The following is a 20015-nucleotide window of genomic DNA, read 5'->3' as shown; positions in this document are numbered from 1 at the left end:
AAAGAAAAGGCAGTATGGTTCGCACAAGTCACATATTTACATTTCTTGCAAAAATACTCCTTTCCATTTATTTCCCTAAGTATGTACAGGTGAAAAAGGTCAGGTACGGCGGTGGTGAGGAGATACCCCTCGTCCAGGTTAAGAAGCAATGGCTACGCTTTGCTGGAGCAGCCATGAAGAGATACCCCATGCCCAAGGTAAGAGAAACCCAAGTAAGACGGTAGGTGTTGCAAGAGGGCATCAGAGGGCAAACACACTGAAACCATACTCACAGAAAACTAGTCCATCTAATCACACTAGGACCACAGCTTTGTCTAACTCAATGAAACTAAGCCATGCCTGTGGGGCAACCCAAGATGGGCGGGTCATGGTGGAGAGATCTGACAGAATGTGGTCCACTGGAGAAGGGAATGGCAAACCACTTCAGTATTCTTGCCTTGAGAACCCCATGAACAGTATGAAAAGGCAAAATGATAGGATACTGAAAGAGAAACTCTCCAGGTCAGCAGGTGCCCAATATGCTACTGGAGATCAGTGGAGAAATAACTCCAGAAAGAATGAAGGCATGGAGCCAAAGCAAAAACAATACCCAGCTGTGGATGTGGCTGGTGATAGAAGCAAGGTCCGATGCTGTAAAGAGCAATATTGCACAGGAACCTGGAATGTCAGGTCCATGAATCAAGGCAAATTGGAAGTGGCCAAACAAGAGATGGCAAGGGTGAATGTCGACATTCTAGGAATCAGCGAACTGAAATGGACTGGAATGGGTGAATTTAACTCAGATGACCATTATATCTACTACTGCGGGCAGGAATCCCTCAGAAGAAATGGAGTAGCCATCATGGTCAACAAAAGAGTCCGAAATGCAGTACTTGGATGCAATCTCAAAAACGACAGAATGATCTCTGTTCATTTCCAAGGCAAACCATTCAATATCATAGTAATCCAAGTCTATGCCCCAACCAGTAACACTGAAGAAGCTGAATTTGAACGATTCTATGAAGACCTACAAAACCTTTTAGAACTAACACCCAAAAAAGATGTCCTTTTCGTTACAGGGGACTGGAATGCAAAAGTAGGAAGTCAAGAAACACCTGGGGTAACAGGCAAATTTGGCCTTGGAATATGGAATGAAGCAGGGCAAAGACTAATAGAGTTTTGCCAAGAAAATGCACTGGTCATAACAAACACCCTCTTCCAACAACACAAGAGAAGACTCTACATATGGACATCACCAGATGGTCAACACCGAAATCAGATTGATTATATTCTTTGCAGCCAAAGATGGAGAAGCTCTATACAGTCAGCAAAACCAAGACCAGGAGCTGACTGTGGTTCAGATCAGCCAAATTCAGACTGAAATTGAAGAAAGTAGGGAAAACTACTAGACCATTCAGGTATGACCTAAGTCAAATCTCTTATGATTATACAGTGGAAGTGAGAAATAGATTTAAGGGCCTAGATCTGATAGATAGAGTGCCTGATGAACTATGGAATGAGGTTCGTGACACTGTACAGGAGACAGGGATCAAGACCATCCCCATGGAAAAGAAATGCAAAAAAGCAAAATGGCTGTCTGGGGAGGCCTTACAAATAGCTGTGAAAAGAAAAGAAGCGAAAAACAAAGGAGAAAAGGAAAGATATAAGTATCTGAATGCAGAGTTCCAAAGAATAGCAAGAAGAGATAAGAAAGCCTTCTTCAGCGATCAATGCAAAGAAATAGAGGAAAACAATAGAGATCTCTTCAAGGGAATTAGGGATACCAAGGGAACATTTCATGCAAAGATGGGCTCGATAAAGGACAGAAATGGTATGGACCTATCAGAAGCAGAAGATATTAAGAACAGGTGGCAAGAATACACAGAAGAACTGTACAAAAAAGATCTTCATGACCCAGATAATCACGATGGTGTCATCACTGACCTAGAGCCAGACATCCTGGAATGTGAAGTCAAGTGGGCCTTAGAAAGCATCACTACGAACAAAGCTAGTGGAGGTGATGGAATTCCAGTTGAGCTATTCCAAATCCTGAAAGATGATGCTGTGAAAGTGCTGCACTCAATATGCCAGCAAATTTGGAAAACTCAGCAGTGGCCACAGGACTGGAAAAGGTCAGTTTTCATTCCAATCCCAAAGAAAGGCAATGCCAAAGAATGCTCAAACTACCGCACAATTGCACTCATCTCACACACTAGTAAAGTAATGCTCAAAATTCTCCAAGCAAGGCTTCAGCAATAATATGTGCACCATGAACTTCCTGATGTTCAAGCTGGTTTTAGAAAAGGCAGAGGAACCAGAGATCAAATTGCCAACATCCGCTGGATCATGGAAAAAGCAAGAGAGTTCCAGAAAAACATCTATTTCTGCTTTATTGACTATGCCAAAGCCTTTGACTGTGTGGATCATAATACACTGTGGAAAATTCTTCAAGAGATGGGAATACCAGATCACCTGATCTGTCTCTTGAGAAATTTGTACATAGGTCAGGAAGCAACAGTTAGAACTGGACATGGAACAACAGACTGGTTCCAAATAGGAAAAGGAGTATGTCAAGGCTGTATATTGTCACCCTGCTTATTTAACTTATATGCAGAGTACATCATGAGAAACTCTGGGCTGGAAGAAACACAAGCTGGAATCAAGATTGCAGGGAGAAATATCAGTCACCTCAGATATGCAGATGACACCACCCTTATGGCAAAAAATGAAGAGGAACTAAAAAGCCTCTTGATGAAAGTGAAAGAGGAGAGTGAAAACGTTGGCTTAAAGCTCAACATTCAGAAAACGAAGATCATGGCATCTGGTCCTATCACTTCATGGCAAATAGATGGGGAAACAGTGGAAACAGTGTCAGACTTTATTTTTCTGGGCTCCAAAATCACTACAGATGGTGACTGCAGCCATGAAATTAAAAGACGCTTACTCCTTGGAAGGAAAGTTATGACCAACCTAGATAGCATATTCAAAAGCAGAGACATTACTTTGCCAACAAAGGTTCATCTAGTCAAGGCTATGGTTTTTCCTGTGGTCATGTATGGATGTGAGAGTTGGACTGTGAAGAAGGCTGAGTGCCGAAGAATTGATGCTTTTGAACTGTGGTGGTGGAGAAGACTCTTGAGAGTCCCTTGGACTGCAAGGAGATCCAACCAGTCCATTCTGAAGGAGATCAGCCCTGGGATTTCTTTGGAAGGAATGATGCTGAAGCTGAAACTCCAGTACTTTGGCCACCTCATGCGAAGAGTTGACTCATTGGAAAAGACTTTGATTCTGGGAGGGATTGGGGGCAGGAGGAGAAGGGGACAACAGAGGATGAGATGGCTGGATGGTATTACTGACTCGACGGATGTGAGTCTGAGTGAACTCTAGGAGTTGGTGAAGGACAGGGAGGCCTGGCGTGCTGCTATTCATGGGGTCCCAAAGAGTCAGACACAACTGATTGATCTGATCTGATGTACAGGTGAAACAAGGAATCAGAGTTAGCCAAACTGGGTGAAAATTTTACAACATTCTATTAATGTATAATTATATATACCTCCTATAAGTATCTCCATATAAGTACCCTCTGTTCTTAAAGACATGAAACATCACAGTTTAGTCATCAGTTGTTTCTCTGAAAGCATCAGAAAATGAAAAGAAACTTATAAAAACCAACAGTCAGTCAATTGTGAGAACTAAGACTGTAAAAGGAAATGCAAAGATCTCAGAATATATCAAACTATAATTCCTATCTAGGCAAATAATTGAGAATATAAAAAAAATGAATTAGAAAAAAATAATATAGGAACCAACGTAAATGATACTGATCAGAGTCAAGTCTTGACTATAGGAATGTGGTCATTCAGCACACAGTCCTTTGCTTTTTATTTCTTAATAGCTTCATCCTGAGAAGTCTGGACCTCATTCTAAAAGAGAGCAAGACGTTGAGCCGCAGAAGAACAATCAAAGATTATAGACTATACTTATAGCTCTGGTAAAAGGCTTTCTGGAAAAAACAGAGAAAAGAAAAATAACCAAAATTCACTCTGGTGTCTGTGAAAATCACTTAACCGGGACCTACTCTAGGGGAGGAGAAAGAAAAAAAGGAAGCCAGTGGCCACCACGGCCGGCTGGTCAGTCAGCTCCAGTAGCCTCTAAGTGACCCCTGTGTTTGTGCAGATCAGTAACTCTCCATCTCCAGGTCAGCATTCTCCAACAAGCAAACATTCTCCCCATGCCTCTCCTGAACTCAAAAAAAGGGAAATCTAACATTATGTAATTGCCCGTTTCCCACAATTTAAAGTTAGGCATACTACAATTCTAATTAGAGGGAGAACTTGGTGCAACATGACAAGTAACAAATTAGGAATCCAAAGGCTGAAAATTCTCATCCCAACCTGCAGAGGCCGAGAGAAACAGCTTCGCCTGCCTCTGTGGCACACCCCCTCAAGGCACTGTTGTTGACTAAAGTTCAACGAAAGCAGCCCCTGACCTTCCTCCGTGTCATTTGGTGTCATCTCTCTAGATCCTCAAGAAAACACTCACTCACGTCCTCTTCACAGCTGGAGTTATGTCACTCCTCCCAGGCAGAAATAAAAGGCGAAAGTGGATGCGGACCAGTCCCTAACCTCAAAAGACACTCCCTATGCATTCTCTTACCCAGGTGATCACGAACCCGGTCACACTTGTGTTACTCACCCTCACTCAAACCATCTGTGTTTAAGTGGTCCAAGGTGAAGGGGATCTTTTCCATGTTTCTACGACTAGCTCTAGTGCTCATCAAAAACCCGCGGAACGAATAAATGAGCTATCATCTAAGAATAATTAACCTAGTCTGTATAAAACCCTTCAAAAACAAAGTGCTATAAAAGTGTGTGGGTTTTGTTTGGCTTTTTTTTTTCTTTTTCTTTCAATTAGCTAAGCATAGAAAAAAAACAAAAATCCAATGAGGCCAATTTCCCAGACCCAAACATTACAAGTGCAATAGATAGAAGGTTCTTAGATTGTCACCCTCAAGTGATAGTGGAACACCCCTATTTTAAATAGCACTGAATGTGGAACAGATACAAATTTTTGTGTGAGCAATGAAGCAATAACACAACGCTTTACCCTCCTGGGGGAAGGGAGAGTCCCTCATCAAAAGGGCAGTCACCCAAGTGGCAAGGATGTTTCTTCTCTCCTGGCTCAGATTACCCCAGTAGAAGTTGGGTGGGGCCATATATATATATATCACTCACATTTTCAACAGGAAGCTTCTACAACATTTTCCTGTTTTATGTGCAATTATACCTCCACCTAACAAATCCTCCCTAGCCTCACTTCCCAATAACCCTTACCTGTAGCTGAGAGACAAGGCCTGAAGTTGCCACTGTTACAAAAATAAGGGGGGCACAACTTTTTTACAAATGAAAAATGAGTTTAAGAAAGGAAAAAATGGTCAACCACAAATTAAATCTGGCTTCTCTAAAGTGTATACAAGTATATTATCCTCTTAGTTGAAAAAAAAAAAAAACTACAGGCTCTATGATGTAAATATTTTTAACTAACTCATAATTTCTTTCTCCACAACTTCATAATTTGAGTAACTCTAAAGCTTAGTTACGAAACACTACATCAATGCAGTGTTTCATGGCTTTTCAATCGTCATGTACATTTTGTCTCATTAAGTTTTGCTTCTTCTCATTTTAGACATCTAATAAATACTGAACACTTGAGTGGAGGGAAAAAGTAGTAAATAAATTTTAACACGATAGACTCTAAGATGGGGGGGAGGGGAATAACAGCAAACAAAAGAATACAGTTAAGTCTGAAGACCTGTCTTCCAATCACTGCATGATCACTGACTAGTTCTCCTATACTCTTCAAAAAAAATCACTTCAACTTTCTGGGCTTGTTTCCTCATCTGGAAAATGGAGAAGGGCTAAATGATTTATGCTCAAAATCCCTTCTAACAATCTACGAATCTATTCGTCAGAAAGTAAGAACATGCAATTGCAAATAAAACTATGGTTTACAAGTTTCTTTCATACACATATTCTCAGTAATTTCTGCAGCAAAGAGATGAAGCTTTGCTGAGGAAAAAAAAAATACATTTTTTCCAGAAAGATAGTTCAGGAAAAGGTTTGATTACTTTTTAATATCCCAAAGCTGGAAAATTTGAAACCCAAACATTCTTGCGACCCCATGGACTGTAGCCCACCAGGTTCCTCTGTCCATGGGATTTCCCAGGCAAGAATACTGGAGTGGGTTGCCATTTCCTTCTCCAGAGGATCTTCCCGAACCAGGGATCGAACCCGGGTCTCCCGCATTGTAGGCAGATGCTTTACCGCCTGAGCCACCAGGAAAGCCTAAAGACAAATACTGGGCCCCATTATTTCCAAAAGTAATTCAAATATGTTATAATTCAAAAATAATTGGCAGTATGCAAAACTTTTATAGGGGTCTCAGGGTATCAGAACATCAAACCAGGGAAGGCCACTACAAATGCCCCACCGCACTGTAAGTTTCTTGAGCCCCAGAACACAGTTTTACCCACCACTGGAATCACAGAACTCAACAGCATGCCTCCCAGACAGAGGCACTCAATAAATACCGTTTGACTTACTACAAACCTCGAAAGATTAGGAATACAGTGATATTATGGAGATAATTTTTTTTTTCTGAATTGGAGATATAAAATTCTGTGATCTGAGTTGAAAGGAAAAAAGATGCATTCTATATCAGAGGACTGCTGCTGCTGCTGCTAAGTCGATTCAGTCGTGTCCGACTCTGTGCGACCCCATAGACGGCAGCCCACCAGGCCCCGCCGTCCCTGGGATTCTCCAGGCAAGAACACTGGAGTGGGTTGCCATTTCCTCCTCCAAGGCATGAAAGTGAAAAGTGAAAGTGAAGTCGCTCAGTTAGTGACTCCATGAACCGCAGCCTACCAGGCTTCTCTGCCCATGGGATTTTCCAGGCAAGAGTACTGGAGTGGGGTGCCATTGCCTTCTCCCATCAGAGGACTAGCTCTACCCAAGACTTAGCAACTGAACAACAAAGCTCTATGTTATGGGGATGAGTTAGTCTGTCTTCTTTAAAGAAAGTCCAATTTCATCAGTTTACCAAAAGGCTCAAACCTGCAATGTCACCTGAAAATCTTCGGGCTAGGTATACTTCATATGTACACTGACATGGACCAATAGAAATGATGGCAGGACAGTGAGGACCAATAGGAAGCATATATTCATGTTATCGTCAGTCACTACATACATTCCCCTAAATTGCAAAGATTGAGAGGATCTGTACTCTCAAACATGCTCCGCCTCTCCTCATGCTCCTGTTTCACAGCTCAAAGAGAGAAAACAGCCATTCATTGAAAAACTCTTAACTGATAGAACAGATACACGTCCCAACTCACAGTCAACCAAGGTCCTCCAAAGTCTCTGCACAATCGCTCATCTCCAGCAATCTTCAATTTATGGCTTCAATAAAGTTACTAGAAGGTATTTTTCAATAGTCGTTTTAAAAAAAATTCAAGCTGTGGCCAGGGATAGGGGTGGAGAGACCTACACCAAAATTACACATCTTATTCAATGCAAAAGCAAAGTAAGAAAACCAGGAAATCACAGCGAAAGGACAGAGTTAAAAGACTCTTACTATAAAACTGAGTGAGCTGCTTTGCAATTAGTATTGCAATTATTACCAGGAGTTCATCAACCTCATCATAGAATCCTATGATGAAGTCACAGTTAATACTGCCTGATACTTCAGATCTAAAAAGTTCACTTCACCAAAACAGCAATTTCAAACTCAAGGAGCAGTACCAGCCACCACAGAGAAGCTATCAGCAACACCTGCTGACTGTCTTGAGCCACCTGCCAAACTTGTTCTCTCACTCAACTAGAGAATAATGATATAGTCAACTTCAGGAGTCCTTTACTTAAGCATAATGGGAAGTTATTTCTTCATAACATAAGAAAATAAGTTAACAGCCACAAAATATCATTCACCCTTCAAAATCTCTTATTTTGCTCCTAACCATTTATGTGCAAATCATCACCCAAAGCATTTTAAATGCACTGTTAATTGCTAATGCCTAAGTATAAATAATTTATTTCATGGGAAAAATGTTTTAACATTAATTTTCTCCTTAAGAACTGGCACGTCATCTAATAGACACTTCAGTGACCATAAACTGCTTTATGAAAACCTTTTATTTGAGACTACTCCTGTTACCACTGTTCTATATTATTTCCATCAGATTTTTTAATTCTGCTAAAGGTGGCTTAATTGTTGCTTTGGAAAAAATGAAAAAGAGGAAAGTGAAGGTCATTAAATCCGGATTATATAGAAAATTAATACTATAATTTTTATGTTACTAAACTGGGTGCAGACAATGGTTCTACAGGACTTTATCCTGTACTTTTCCAAAATATTAAGTGAGAGAATCTTTGCCTGGGATGAATATTCCATATGAGAAAATGAGAGAAAGTTGACACTTAACTCTCACAGAGTACAAGTATAAAAACAATGGCTTTAAGAGTCTGAGTCAGAGTTTCAACATGAAAGGTTTGCTTTATAGAGGAAACGCCAACCCCAGTTCATCCAGACAGACCTGGAACCTGATGAAAGTCGACACCTCTACTCTGAAATTTGCATCGCATCACAGGCTCCCAGTTTACAAATGTAATCGTTTAGCAGGTAGTAAGAATTTCACTGAGTGCTGCCTCTAAAATACGCGTCAAGAAAAATAAAATTTGTAAGATAAATGCATCCTAGTGTCCATTAGTTTTGCTTCTCTTCAAAACGAATACCAACAACTCAATTAAACATCTTCCTTGAAAGTGAGCCACTTCCCTCGTCTCTATGTTCTCCAAATAGTGAACCGATGAAATTTCAACCTGCCCAACAAGATTACTTGTCCACCTAGAAATGCCGTGGAGCGATAGGGAGCTTGGCAAATTTCCTTTAAGGTCAGGATCGAAGTTGGAAACAGATGGAGCGAAGAAGAAAAAGTTCTTTTCTGCAGTACCTTCACAACGCCTCAGCCCTCTCGTGGTTTACTTGCTCCAAGAAAAAGCAGGTTTAGAGCATCCTAGGATTTCGCTCCCCACCAGACCCCCGGGAGAGAAATGAACCACCCACGGGCACCGAGCTGCTCTTCCCCCTTTCTCACGATCAAACCTCTCGGCCTGTCCCTCCAGCACAGCGTGCAAAGCGCTCACCCAGGTGACTGAAGGGGAAGGGTCAGCCGGGTGGAAACGAGAGCGGCTGAGTGGGCGCAGCTACCCGGACCGGGGCGCGGGTCTCCCGGCCTCTCGCACAGGCGCCTGGCGGAGAGTTGTGCAGATTCAGATTCCGAGGTGCGCGCGCGCGCGCGCGCCGGGCGCGGTGCAGCTCGGACTCGCCCCCGCCGGGTTGCGCTATCAGCACGCCACCAAATCGGAAATTAAAAACTTTGACCGGCCTCCCGGTGTACTGCTCCGTGCCCCGGACCCGCGCCCTAGCCAAAAATGGGGTAGGGGCTGTCAACAGTCTTGCACCCCTCAACTCCCCTCCCCGAATCCCGGGCGCCGGAGCCACTTACCGCTCGGCCCGGCCTCCCGGTGCCGCCGCGCGTCCGGGCGCGTCCGCCGCGCGCTCTCCCTGGGGGGGAAAGAGAGAGAGAAACCGTGTAGACGGTCGGCGCGCGCTCACTCGCCACCTCCTCTGCGGATAACAGAAGGCTGCGAGGCCGGGTCGGGCGCCGCGCGGAGGGGGAGGGGGGGCTCGGGGGAGGTGGAGGCGCAATCAGCCCAACTCCCGAGCCTGGATCCGTAGGGGACCCGGAATGCAAGCTGGAGAAAAGCCGGCGGGGGTGCTGCGCTCTCGGCGGAGTTGGGGGGGGGCGGAGGTGCACCCCCCAAGTCCCTGGGCATCAACTATTGTTTGGGCGCTCGGGTCCCCGCTGGCGCCGCCTCCGAGGTCCAGCGCCCCCCATCCCGCCCGCCAGCCCCCCCCCCCAAAAGAAAGAACCGAGGGGGCGGCCGGCGCGGAAAGTGAGTGCGGAGTGGCTGGTTGGGGGAAGGTCCGAGGTGGACGCTGGGGAAAGGGGAGGTGCGTGCCAAGTTGGGGGGAGGGGACAGGTAACTGCAAGACGGGGGGCGAGAAGGCCCGGGAGGGTTGGTGGGGGAGGAAATGGGGAGGGAGCCACGGAGGCGGGAGAGGATGGAGCGGCTTGTGGGGGGCCGGGGTGGAGGGGTGGACGGCCTTTGAAGCCCAGACCTGGCCCTCCCCGGGGACCCTCCTCCCGGGGACTCAGCGGCGCTCTGACTTTCGCTCACTTGCTCGCGCACACAGTGAACTCGCTCACAAAGTTGCCGGCGGTGGCAGAGCCGCACTCGCCCTTCCCCTCCCCTTCCCTCCCCGCTCGCCCGCCCCATTCCTTCCCCTCCTTCGCTCCCTCCCACCGTTCCTCCCCAAGTCTCGGGTGAGATCACCAATGTGCTGTTCTGCGCTGCGCTCAAATCTCGCGAGATAAGCGACAACTCAGCCCAGACGGCGGGGGAAGTAGAACGAGTTAGAAGAAGATGGGGGGGGGGGGGGGGGACCGCGGAACTCCTAGTTGCTATGACGACAGCAAAGCCCTGGATTCCTGTCTCCTGCAGAGAGCCCAGGCTGCAAACGTGGGTGCAGGTTGGAAACCTGCACCTTCCCTTGCCCGACGCCCTAATAATGGCGGGGAAAGCAAGGGCTGGAAGCGGGAAAAGGACTTTTAAACCTCTTCGAGAGGGTTACCTGTAGAAGACCAGCATCATGACATCTGGCCGAATTTGGCACATGAGGCTAATTATTTAAGAGGTCCTGGGACAGATTTCTGCCACCGAAGTCAGCACATCTGTGAACCCCCAATTTCGTACCATATATTCAGTTTTTCAACCTTCCTGTCTTAACCTCAGCCCCCAACCTCCACCGACTCCATACTCTACTCCAACCACTCCATACGCTCTTCCCCGCCGCACCTCTTGCCCCCACTCCCCCACCCCAACTCCTTTTCGCGGCTGCCACGACCAGGCTGAGCTCCTCGAGGATCTGCCTTATCCATTTTTTGTATTTATTCTCAGCGCTTCCACAGACTTGGTACATAGTAGGTATTTATTTAATGTCGGAGGCGGGGGAATGCACGCAAAAAGCTATGCTTCTCCTCAGTACCCTCACCTTCCCTGGAAGTATTTGGGCCTAGACTGTAAGTTTCTGCTGCACAGTTTTGTTCTTGACGTTGTTAAACTGTCCTCCTCTTTTTGTTACAAAGAATTATCTGTTTTTCAGTATTTATAATCCCTCCTTTCTCTTTTTCCATTTTTGTCTCAAAAAAAAACCAAAAAAACCTATTCACCATGGAGAGGGGGAATCATGAAGCTTCTTCAGACGCCAACATCCCTACTCCAAAATGTAGAAAATTTTTTTAGGGGAGTGTGTGTGTGTGTGTGTGTGTGTGTGTTCGCGCGCACTTTTCGACCCCCATGGACTGTAGCCCGCGGCAGGCTCCTCTATCTATGGAAGTTTCCTGGCAAGGATATTGAAAATGCTGTTTACCTCTCCAGGGGATTTTATATACTCACTCCTAAGTAAAATGGATACTGTAACTAGAAGTTAAGCTTAAACGTTTACATCAAAATGAGAGTAAAAATAGATTTCATGGTATGTGAATTATATCTCAATTTTAAAAGTTCGTCCCTATTTACATAAATATGGGAAAACCATTATTTTTTAATCATTTTAAAACCATTATTTAAATCAGTCCCTTAGAACTAGAAACCCATAAAGATTCTTTTAGGTTAGGTGCAAACTTTAATGTTATGTCACTGAAAGCTTTTATATTAGAAACCTAGTGATATAGTGATAAAAAGTACTGGACAAAGACAGGAAACCAGGATTTGAATTTTTCTGCATTGCTAATAATTGAGTCTCCTGCTAAGCTGCTGCTAAGTCACTTCAGTTGTGTCCGAGGCTTCGGGATCCCATGGACTGCAGCCTACCAGGCTCCTCAGTCCATGGGATTTTCCAGGCAAGAGTACTGGAGTGGGGTGCCATCGCCTAGAGAAGTTATTTAATCTTTCTGATTCTTCATCTCTAAAATGAGATGTAGACCACATGTTAGGTCATTACAGTTTAAAATTCTATGGCTTTTAGACCTATACAAATTTTCAGTAACAACAGATATTTTCCATTTATGTCAAACAATTTTTAAAATAAGTGTTTCATTTTAAAGTAGCTGAGTTTCACCAAGTTCAGCTACATGTTGACAGGTTGCTTTTAAAGTTCTCTTTTCTCAAGTATAAAAAAAAATATTAACCATGTTACAGTAATTTCAAAGGGAATCCATTGTTCTTTATTTGCTTTTACACTAACTCAAAACAGATTTCTTGTTATTTAATAAATATGCCAACTCAAAACAAAAACCCAAACTAAATACATCCACACCCCCTCCAAAAGTAACCAGAAGAAGGAAAGATGGAGGGAAGGAAGGGAAGAAGTAAGGAACCAAGGAAGGAAAAATCGAAGGAAGAAAGAAGAGTGAGTCTTAAATTCACAGACCAGTATTTTTAACATCAAATTTTTACAAAGAAACACATTGGAGCATCACCATCAATCCCCTTGATCTGTTTTCAGGAACTATCTTTCATAACATAGCACTGTATCTTAAATAGGCTGTTGTTCATTCACCCTGGCTCAACTTTTAACATAATTTTGCCCTTAAAGGATGGCTGCCAATCTGTATCCACAAACACAGTACAATTTCAAGGCCACCTGTTTTATGACTCCCGGATAGCCATTTGATACATTTGAAATAACTGACCCAAGTGCTAGCCAAATCTATTAACTTTTTTCAATGTTTCTTATGAGGCTCAAGAGATAGGTATTAGAGTCAAATTACAAAGATAATTTCCCTAACCTTCATGCATAGTGGAATAGTAGAGATTGTCCTAGGGACCAGAAACTACTCTTTCAATACCCTAGGCAACTATTTACCCCTAATTCGTGGTGAAACTTTCACCAGTATTTCTGAGAAACATAAAAATCCACCAAAGCTGAGGTTCCAGCTTCATGGCTGTCTGGATCAGGCACTGTCTGCATCTTCACTGACCTACCTGGAGTCTCCAAATGACAGATAAGGGACAGCAGGAGAGGGAAAGGAAAATAGAGTTTGTCAAGCACAGGTTAGATCTCAACCACTTCCTGTCCACTCCTTCTGTTGGCTCTCTATCCACCTCTGCCCAGCCCCCTCCCCGACATGCTCCAGGGATGTGTAACCTTTCCTCTGATAAGAACTCCCTCCCTGTTCATTTCTTAGTTTGTTTCAATTCTATGGACAGTTGAATTCATTTCCTCTGGTTATTCACTTCTACTCAACAACATGCCCTAACATACCAAATATGGAATGAATTTTAACACAAAAGTCTTACCAAGCAAGGAAAATATATCTTTTTAATATTATAAACATGGATTCACATTTGTATGTTTTACAGTTAAAATGTGGTTTATCCAGCCTATTATCATTTCACATGATAACCTATAGGATGTTACTAACTGATATTCACAGAAATGACTCACCCATAAAGAAGGACCAAAGTGTCCCTCAAATCACTTAAGATTAAATTATATCTAATGCTATTTCACTCTTAGGGTTTAATTGTTTCAGCCTAGGTGATATAACTCTATTGACCTGAATACTAGGTATCTTAGAACATCTAAGCAAGGGAATTCCAGAAAAACAGCTTCTGCTTCATTGATTACACTAAAGCCTTTGACTGTGTGGATCACAACAAACTGTGGAAAATTCTTCAAGAGATGGGAATACCAGACCACCTGACCTGCCTCCTGAGAAATCTGTATGCAGGTCAAGGAGCAACAGTTAGAACTGGACGTGGAACAGTGGACTGGTTCCAAATAGGAAAAGGAGTACGTCAAGGCTGTATATTGTCACCCTGCTTATTTAACTTATATGCAGAGTACATCATGTGAAATGTCAGGCTAGATGAAGCACAAGCTGGAATCAAGATTGCCAGGAGAAATATCAATAACCTCATATATGCAGATGGTACCACCTTTATGACAGAAAGCAAAGAGGAACTAAAGAGCCTCTTGAAAGTAAAAGAGAAGAGTGAAAAAGCTGGCTTAAAACTCAACATTCGAAAAACTAAGATCATGGCATCTGGTCCCATCACTTCATGGCAAATAGATGGGCAAACAATGGAAACAGTGACAGACTTTATTTTCTTGGGCTCCAAAATCACTGCAGATGGTGACTGCAGCCATGAAATTAAAGGTGCTTGCTCCTTGGAAGAAAAGCTATGACCAACCTAGACAGCATATTAAAAAGGAGAGACATTACTTTGCCAACAAAGGTCCATCTAGCCAAAGCTATGGTTTTTCCAGTAGTCATGTATGGTTGTATGAGTTGGACCATAAAGAAAGCTGAGCACCAAAGAATTGATGCTTTTGAACTGTGGCATTGGAGAAGACTCAAGAGAGTCCCTTGGACTGCAAGGAGATCCAACCAGTCAGGACTGGTCCTGAAGCTGAAGCTCCAATACTTGATGCAAAGAACTGACTGATTGAAAAAGGCCCTGATGTTAGGAAAGTTTGAAAGCAGGAGGAGAAGGGGACGACAGAGGACAAGATGGTTGAATGGCATCACCAACTTGACGGACATGAGTTTGAGCAAGCTCCAGGAGTTGGTGATGAACAGGAAAGCCTGGTGTGCTGCAGTTCATGGGGTCGCAAAGAGTTGGACATGACTGAGCAACTGAACTGAACTAGAACACCTCATTCTCCCATTCAGATAAAGTATTTATTACATGTTTGAAACATCAACTACTTTATAATCAATGAACATTCCTTAGCAAAGCTACTACACTTCCTGTCCACTCTCTTACTCTTCTAAAGGATTGTTTCATACTTTCTCCTCCTCCTTCAAATGTCTGGCTTATTACTTACAGATAACTGCCACACTCCTTCTTTTTTTTTTTTTCCTCACATTTTGGCCAAGTAGCACAGCTTGTGAGATCTTAATTCCCTGACCAGGGATCTAACCCTCACCTTCTGCAGTGGAAGCACAGCAGAGTCTTAACCACTGGACTGCCAGGGAACTCCCCGGCTATGCTTCTTTCCTTAGTATAATAGAGGCACTCAGAAGAGAACTTAGCACACACTCTATTCCTCCCTATCTACCAACCCACCTGCATCTGTCTGCATGTACTCTCTGTCCTCCTTGTACCTAGGATAAATTCTCAATATTCTTAGCCAAAGCTAACCTCACCACCTATATACCCGTTCTTTGACTCCAGGATATTGATTCAGCAATTGTCACCTCTCTGTCCTGCATCAGGAAAATTTCCCTCTGTAGAATCGTTTCTGAGTGCTTATAAACATGCTGTAATATCTGCCTGGTAAAAAATAAAACATTTCCTAGATTCCGTATCAGGAGAAGGCAATGGCACCCCACTCCAGTACTCTTGTCTGGAAAATCCCATGGACGGAGGAGCCTGGTGGGCTTCAGTCCATGGGATCGCTGAGGGTCGGACACGACTGAGCGACTTCACTTTCACTTTTCACTTTCATGCACTGGAGAAGGAAATGGCAACCCACTCCGTGTTCTTGCCTGGAGAATTCCAGGGACGGAAGAGCCTGGTGGGCTGCCATCTATGGGGTTGCACAGAGTCGGACACAACTGAAGTGACTTAGCAGCAGATTCCGTATCTTTCCACTGCTTCAGTTTGCCACTGGAGTCATCAAAAGTTTTTCTCACACTTGCTATTCCTCTCCTCCCATTGTCTTGAATCCTCTCTGAGCAGCCTTCCTCATTCACCACTCCAGGGAAAACAGGTCTTCACAGGGTTCCTGGTGACTGCCTCATTGCTAAATCCAGTAGGTAATTCCCATCCTCACCTCATTTGACTTCTTATCCTATGGGGAGAGGTTGATCATGCTTATCCTTGAAACACTTCACATGGCTTCTGGATTAAGTTTGTCATGAGTGATTGTCATCAGTGATGTATACACACTACTATATGTAAATTAGATAACCAATAAGGACCTACTGTATAGCACAGGGAACTTTACTCAATATTCTGGAATAACTCACATGGGAAAAGAATCTGAAAATGAATGTATGAATATATATAACTGAATCACTTTGCTGTATACCTGAAACTAACACAACATTGTAAATCAACTATACTTAAATTGTAAAAACTGATAATATGGGGGGGAGGGATAAATTAGGATCCTGGGATTATATACACTACTATATATAAACTAGATAACCAACAAAGATCTACTGTATAGCACAGGGGACTCAATATTCTTTAATAACCTATATGAGTGAAGAATCTGAAAGAGTGTGTGCATGCTAAGTTGCTTCAGTCGTGTCCAACTCTTTGCAACCCTATGGACTGTAGCCCATCAGTCTTGTCCATCCATGCGATTCTCCAGGCAAAAATACCGGAATGGTTTGTCTTGCCCTCCTCTAGGGGATCTTCCTAACCCAGGGATCGAACCCAAGTCTCTTATGTCTCCTGTGTTGGCAGGTGGGTTCTTTACCACTAACGCCACCTGGGGAGCCTCAAAAAGAATGACTACATGTGAATATATAACTGAATCACTTTGCTATACACTGAAACTAACACAACACTGTGTATCAACTATAAGCCAATGAATTTTTTAAAAAATAGTCTTTTCTACATAAGAAATAAATTTAATTGTTTAAAAAAAGAGTTTGTCTTGATTCTTCTCCTACCTTTCTGGCCTTCTCAGTATTGAACCTCTAGACATAGAAGTCCCCAGAACTCAGTCCTTAGACAGCTTCTCATTGTGGTCTCTTATTAATTCATGGAAATCTCACCAGTCCTGTAGCTTAAAAGCCATCTATATACTGACACCTCCCAAATTTCCAGTCCAGAAATTTCCACTCACATCTCCAGACACCTCCCCAGACTCCAGAGTTGAACATCCACCTCTAACTCCACATCTCAGATTGGTTGTGCAGTTGGTATCTCCATCTTCACATGCCTAAAACTGGGAAGCTCCAGACATTCCTCCCAAACCAGTGCCCTCCTTCAGGTTCCCCACCTCACTTAAGGGCAGCCTTCCAGAGATTCAGAGGGTTTTGTTCAGAGCAAAAGTCTTAGAGTCATCTTGACTCTTCTATGGCTCTCAGAGCACCCATTAGACCTGCAGTGAATTCTGTTGGCTCTTCCTTTGAAATATGTGCAGAATGCAATCTTCTTCCTCTGCAACGCTCCCTCTCTGATTCAAGTCATTTCTCACTTGGATTATCACAAGAGTCTCCTTCACTGATCTGTCAATTCCTGCCCTTTCTCTCAATATTTTATTTGATACGCAGGACCAGAGTGTGGAGCATAGCAACTCAAATCAGGTCATTTCTCTGCTCAAAAGCCTTCTAGGCTTTCTCATCACACTCAGAGAAAAGGGCAAAGTTCCTGTTCTGGCCTGGAGACTTGTTTATTCTCCCATCTAGAGCTCTGACCTCAACTCCTTCCTCCCACCCCCAGCAACTCAATGCCAGCCACACCTGCATCTCTCTGTTCTTTGAATTCATCAGGCACCCTCCTGCCAAACTTGCCTTTGCTCTTCCCTCTGCCCAGAACACTGTTTCCCCAGGTGTCTGCTTGCCTCACTTTCTGAGTTCCTTTAGGTGTCTGTTCCAAGGTAGCCCAGTTGGTCGTTGGCTGTCTTGCTCTTGGCTACTGTCTTTCCTCCTGTGATATCTTGCTGGGAGTGGACACCCCTACGCCTGGCTTGTGTCTCGCAGGCTTCCTTGTCTTGGGCCTTCAGCAGGCTGGGTTTATCTGCTGAGAAGCAGGAGAGGAATCTAAGAACATGGAAAGGGCAGAACTTTTTCCTCCTCTTTGTCTGCCCCAGGCACTGTCTTAGTAGCAGATATTAATGTATCTCTTCTTTGGCCCCAGGTTGTACTGGGTAAGAACTATCCCTGGCTCTGGTGATATCTTTAGCCTAAAGGTGACAACCGCCTAGTTAAGAATCTCTGCGTTGCCTCGTCATCCTGGTTGGCCTCTCAGCCCTCCTATCACCTGTATAACAGTTCCGCGATGTTAAATTCCTTTTTTGTTTTTTGAATTATCAATTCTGGTTTCCATTCTCCTAACTGAAACTTGACTGTTACACTCACTCACCCTTTATGAAATAGCAGCCACTCCAATCTCATTCTCCTTAGGCTCCTCGCTCAACTTTCTTCTTCTCTGGAGTCCTTATCACTTCCAACCACATTTAATTGTCTGCTAGTTTGCCATCTGTCTCTCATCTAGAATGTCTACTTTGTTACTTCTGTGTTTCGAGCACCTAGAACAGTGTCTGCCACATAGTAGGTGCTCAATGTGTGCTCCTGAATGAGCAAATGGTGCTGTTGTAAAGACAAAGTAGAAGGGCTAACAGAGTAAGGTAGGCAAACTAGTTCTCCATGTCAGAATGCCTGGAACCTGTGACTGGGTTACCTTGCATGGCAAAAGTTACTTAACAGGCTTCCCCAGTGGTCCCGCAGTCGAGAATCTACCTCAGTGCAGGGGACACCTGTTCAGTCCCTGCTGCAGGAAGATCTCGCATGCTATGGAGCCGCTGAACCTGTGCACCACAACTCTTGAGCCTGTGTCCTGGAACCTGTGAGCCACAGTGACTGAGCCCACTTGCCACCTCTACTGAAGCCCGGGCGCCCTAAAGCCGTGTTGTGCTCCACAACGAGAGAAGCCACCACAATGAGAAGACCTCGCACCACAACTAGAGCTGTGTGGGTTTTCTCTAGTCACACCCCACCTGCCACAACGAGAGAAAGCCCAACGCAGCAGTGAAGACCCCCCTCAGCCAAAAAATTAAATAAATCTTAAAAAGGAAGTTACTCTGCAGATGTGGTTAAAGATCTCGCAATGGGGAGATTATCCTGGATTATCCAAGTGGGCCTAATACAGCCCTAAGAGGAAGGTGGAGAATCAGAATCAGAGGAGTACCGACCATGGAAACAGAGTCAGGGGTAATCACGCTCCACATGGGAGGATGGCGCCATGAACCAAGGAGTATAGGCAGCCTCTAGAAGCAAGAAAAAGGCAAAGGAAATGACTTCTTCCCTAGAGCCTCCAGAATGATTACAGCCTTGCTGACAGCTTGGTTTTAGCCCAGTGAAACCCACTTTGGACTTCTGACCTCTATAACAGCAAGACAATACATTTGTGTTGTTCTAAGCCAGGAAAATTGTAGTAATTTGGTACAGCAGCAACAAGAAACTAATACACAGGGTCTTCTCAGTGTATAAACTCTTAGGCAGGCTATGTGTCTTATCTTGTTTACTCTTAAATCCCCACTTTCTAGCATAGTTCCTAAGACAAGCAAGCTGCTGCTGCTAAGTTGCTTTAGTCGTGTCCGACTCTGTGCGACCCCATAGATGGCAGCCCACCAGGCTCCCCGTCCCTGGGATTCTCCAGGCAAGAACACTGGAGTGGGTTGCCATTTCCTTCTCCAGTGCATGAAAGTGAAAGTGAAGTCGCTCAGTCGTGTCCGACCCTTAGCGACCTCATGGACTGCAGCCTACCAGGCTCCTCCATCCATGGGATTTTCCAGGCAAGAGTACTGGAGTCGGGTGCCATCACCTTCTCCAAAGACAAGCAAGGCATTCAATAAATGTTTATGGAATAAATGAACAAGGTTTAACAGCAAAGGTGAATTAGGGCTGCATCCTGATGGAAAGGCCAAATTGCTAAGTGACTTTACCTGATATTAGGGAAAAAAGCATCTTGCTGTTAGGAAGCTTCCTTGAGCTTTTTGAGCCATGAAGATATTGGGGCCTGGGGAATGGAGACAATCTAGGGTTTAGGCACCCACGTGAGCCAAAGAAAAGAAAGGCTAGTCACAAGGGGCTTTGTGTGACATGTTCAGGAGCTTGGGCTTTATTCTGTAGGCAACAGGGAGCCATTGAAGGATTTTCATCAAGGCAGCTGCTGGCTGCTGCTGCTAAGTCGCTTCAGTCGTGTCTGACTCTTCGCGACCCCATG

General features: G+C 44.1%; 1 protein-coding gene across 15 annotated transcripts in view; it reads right to left on the bottom strand.

Annotated features, from left to right (window-relative positions):
- The window catches only part of SIPA1L1 (signal induced proliferation associated 1 like 1), a 520024-nt gene that overhangs the window by 374805 nt on the left and 125204 nt on the right, over positions 1 to 20015 (bottom strand). For 4 of the 15 annotated variants that reach the window (XM_061429302.1, XM_061429301.1, XM_061429315.1 and 1 more), the window contains exon 1: positions 9542 to 9629. The exons of 2 other annotated variants lie outside the window; for them this stretch is intronic. The gene's annotated coding sequence lies outside the window, so the exon portion shown is untranslated. Of the gene's footprint in view, positions 1 to 9179; positions 9268 to 9541; positions 9630 to 10218; positions 10348 to 20015 lie in introns of those variants that run through there. 9 more of the 15 variants (XM_061429304.1, XM_061429296.1, XM_061429317.1 and 6 more) reach the window with 4 other exon arrangements.

The sequence above is a fragment of the Bos javanicus genome, chromosome 10 (genome assembly GCF_032452875.1).
Source record: "Bos javanicus breed banteng chromosome 10, ARS-OSU_banteng_1.0, whole genome shotgun sequence".
Classification (NCBI taxonomy): Eukaryota; Metazoa; Chordata; class Mammalia; order Artiodactyla; family Bovidae; genus Bos; species Bos javanicus.
This window is presented reverse-complemented; position numbering and strand designations above follow the sequence as displayed.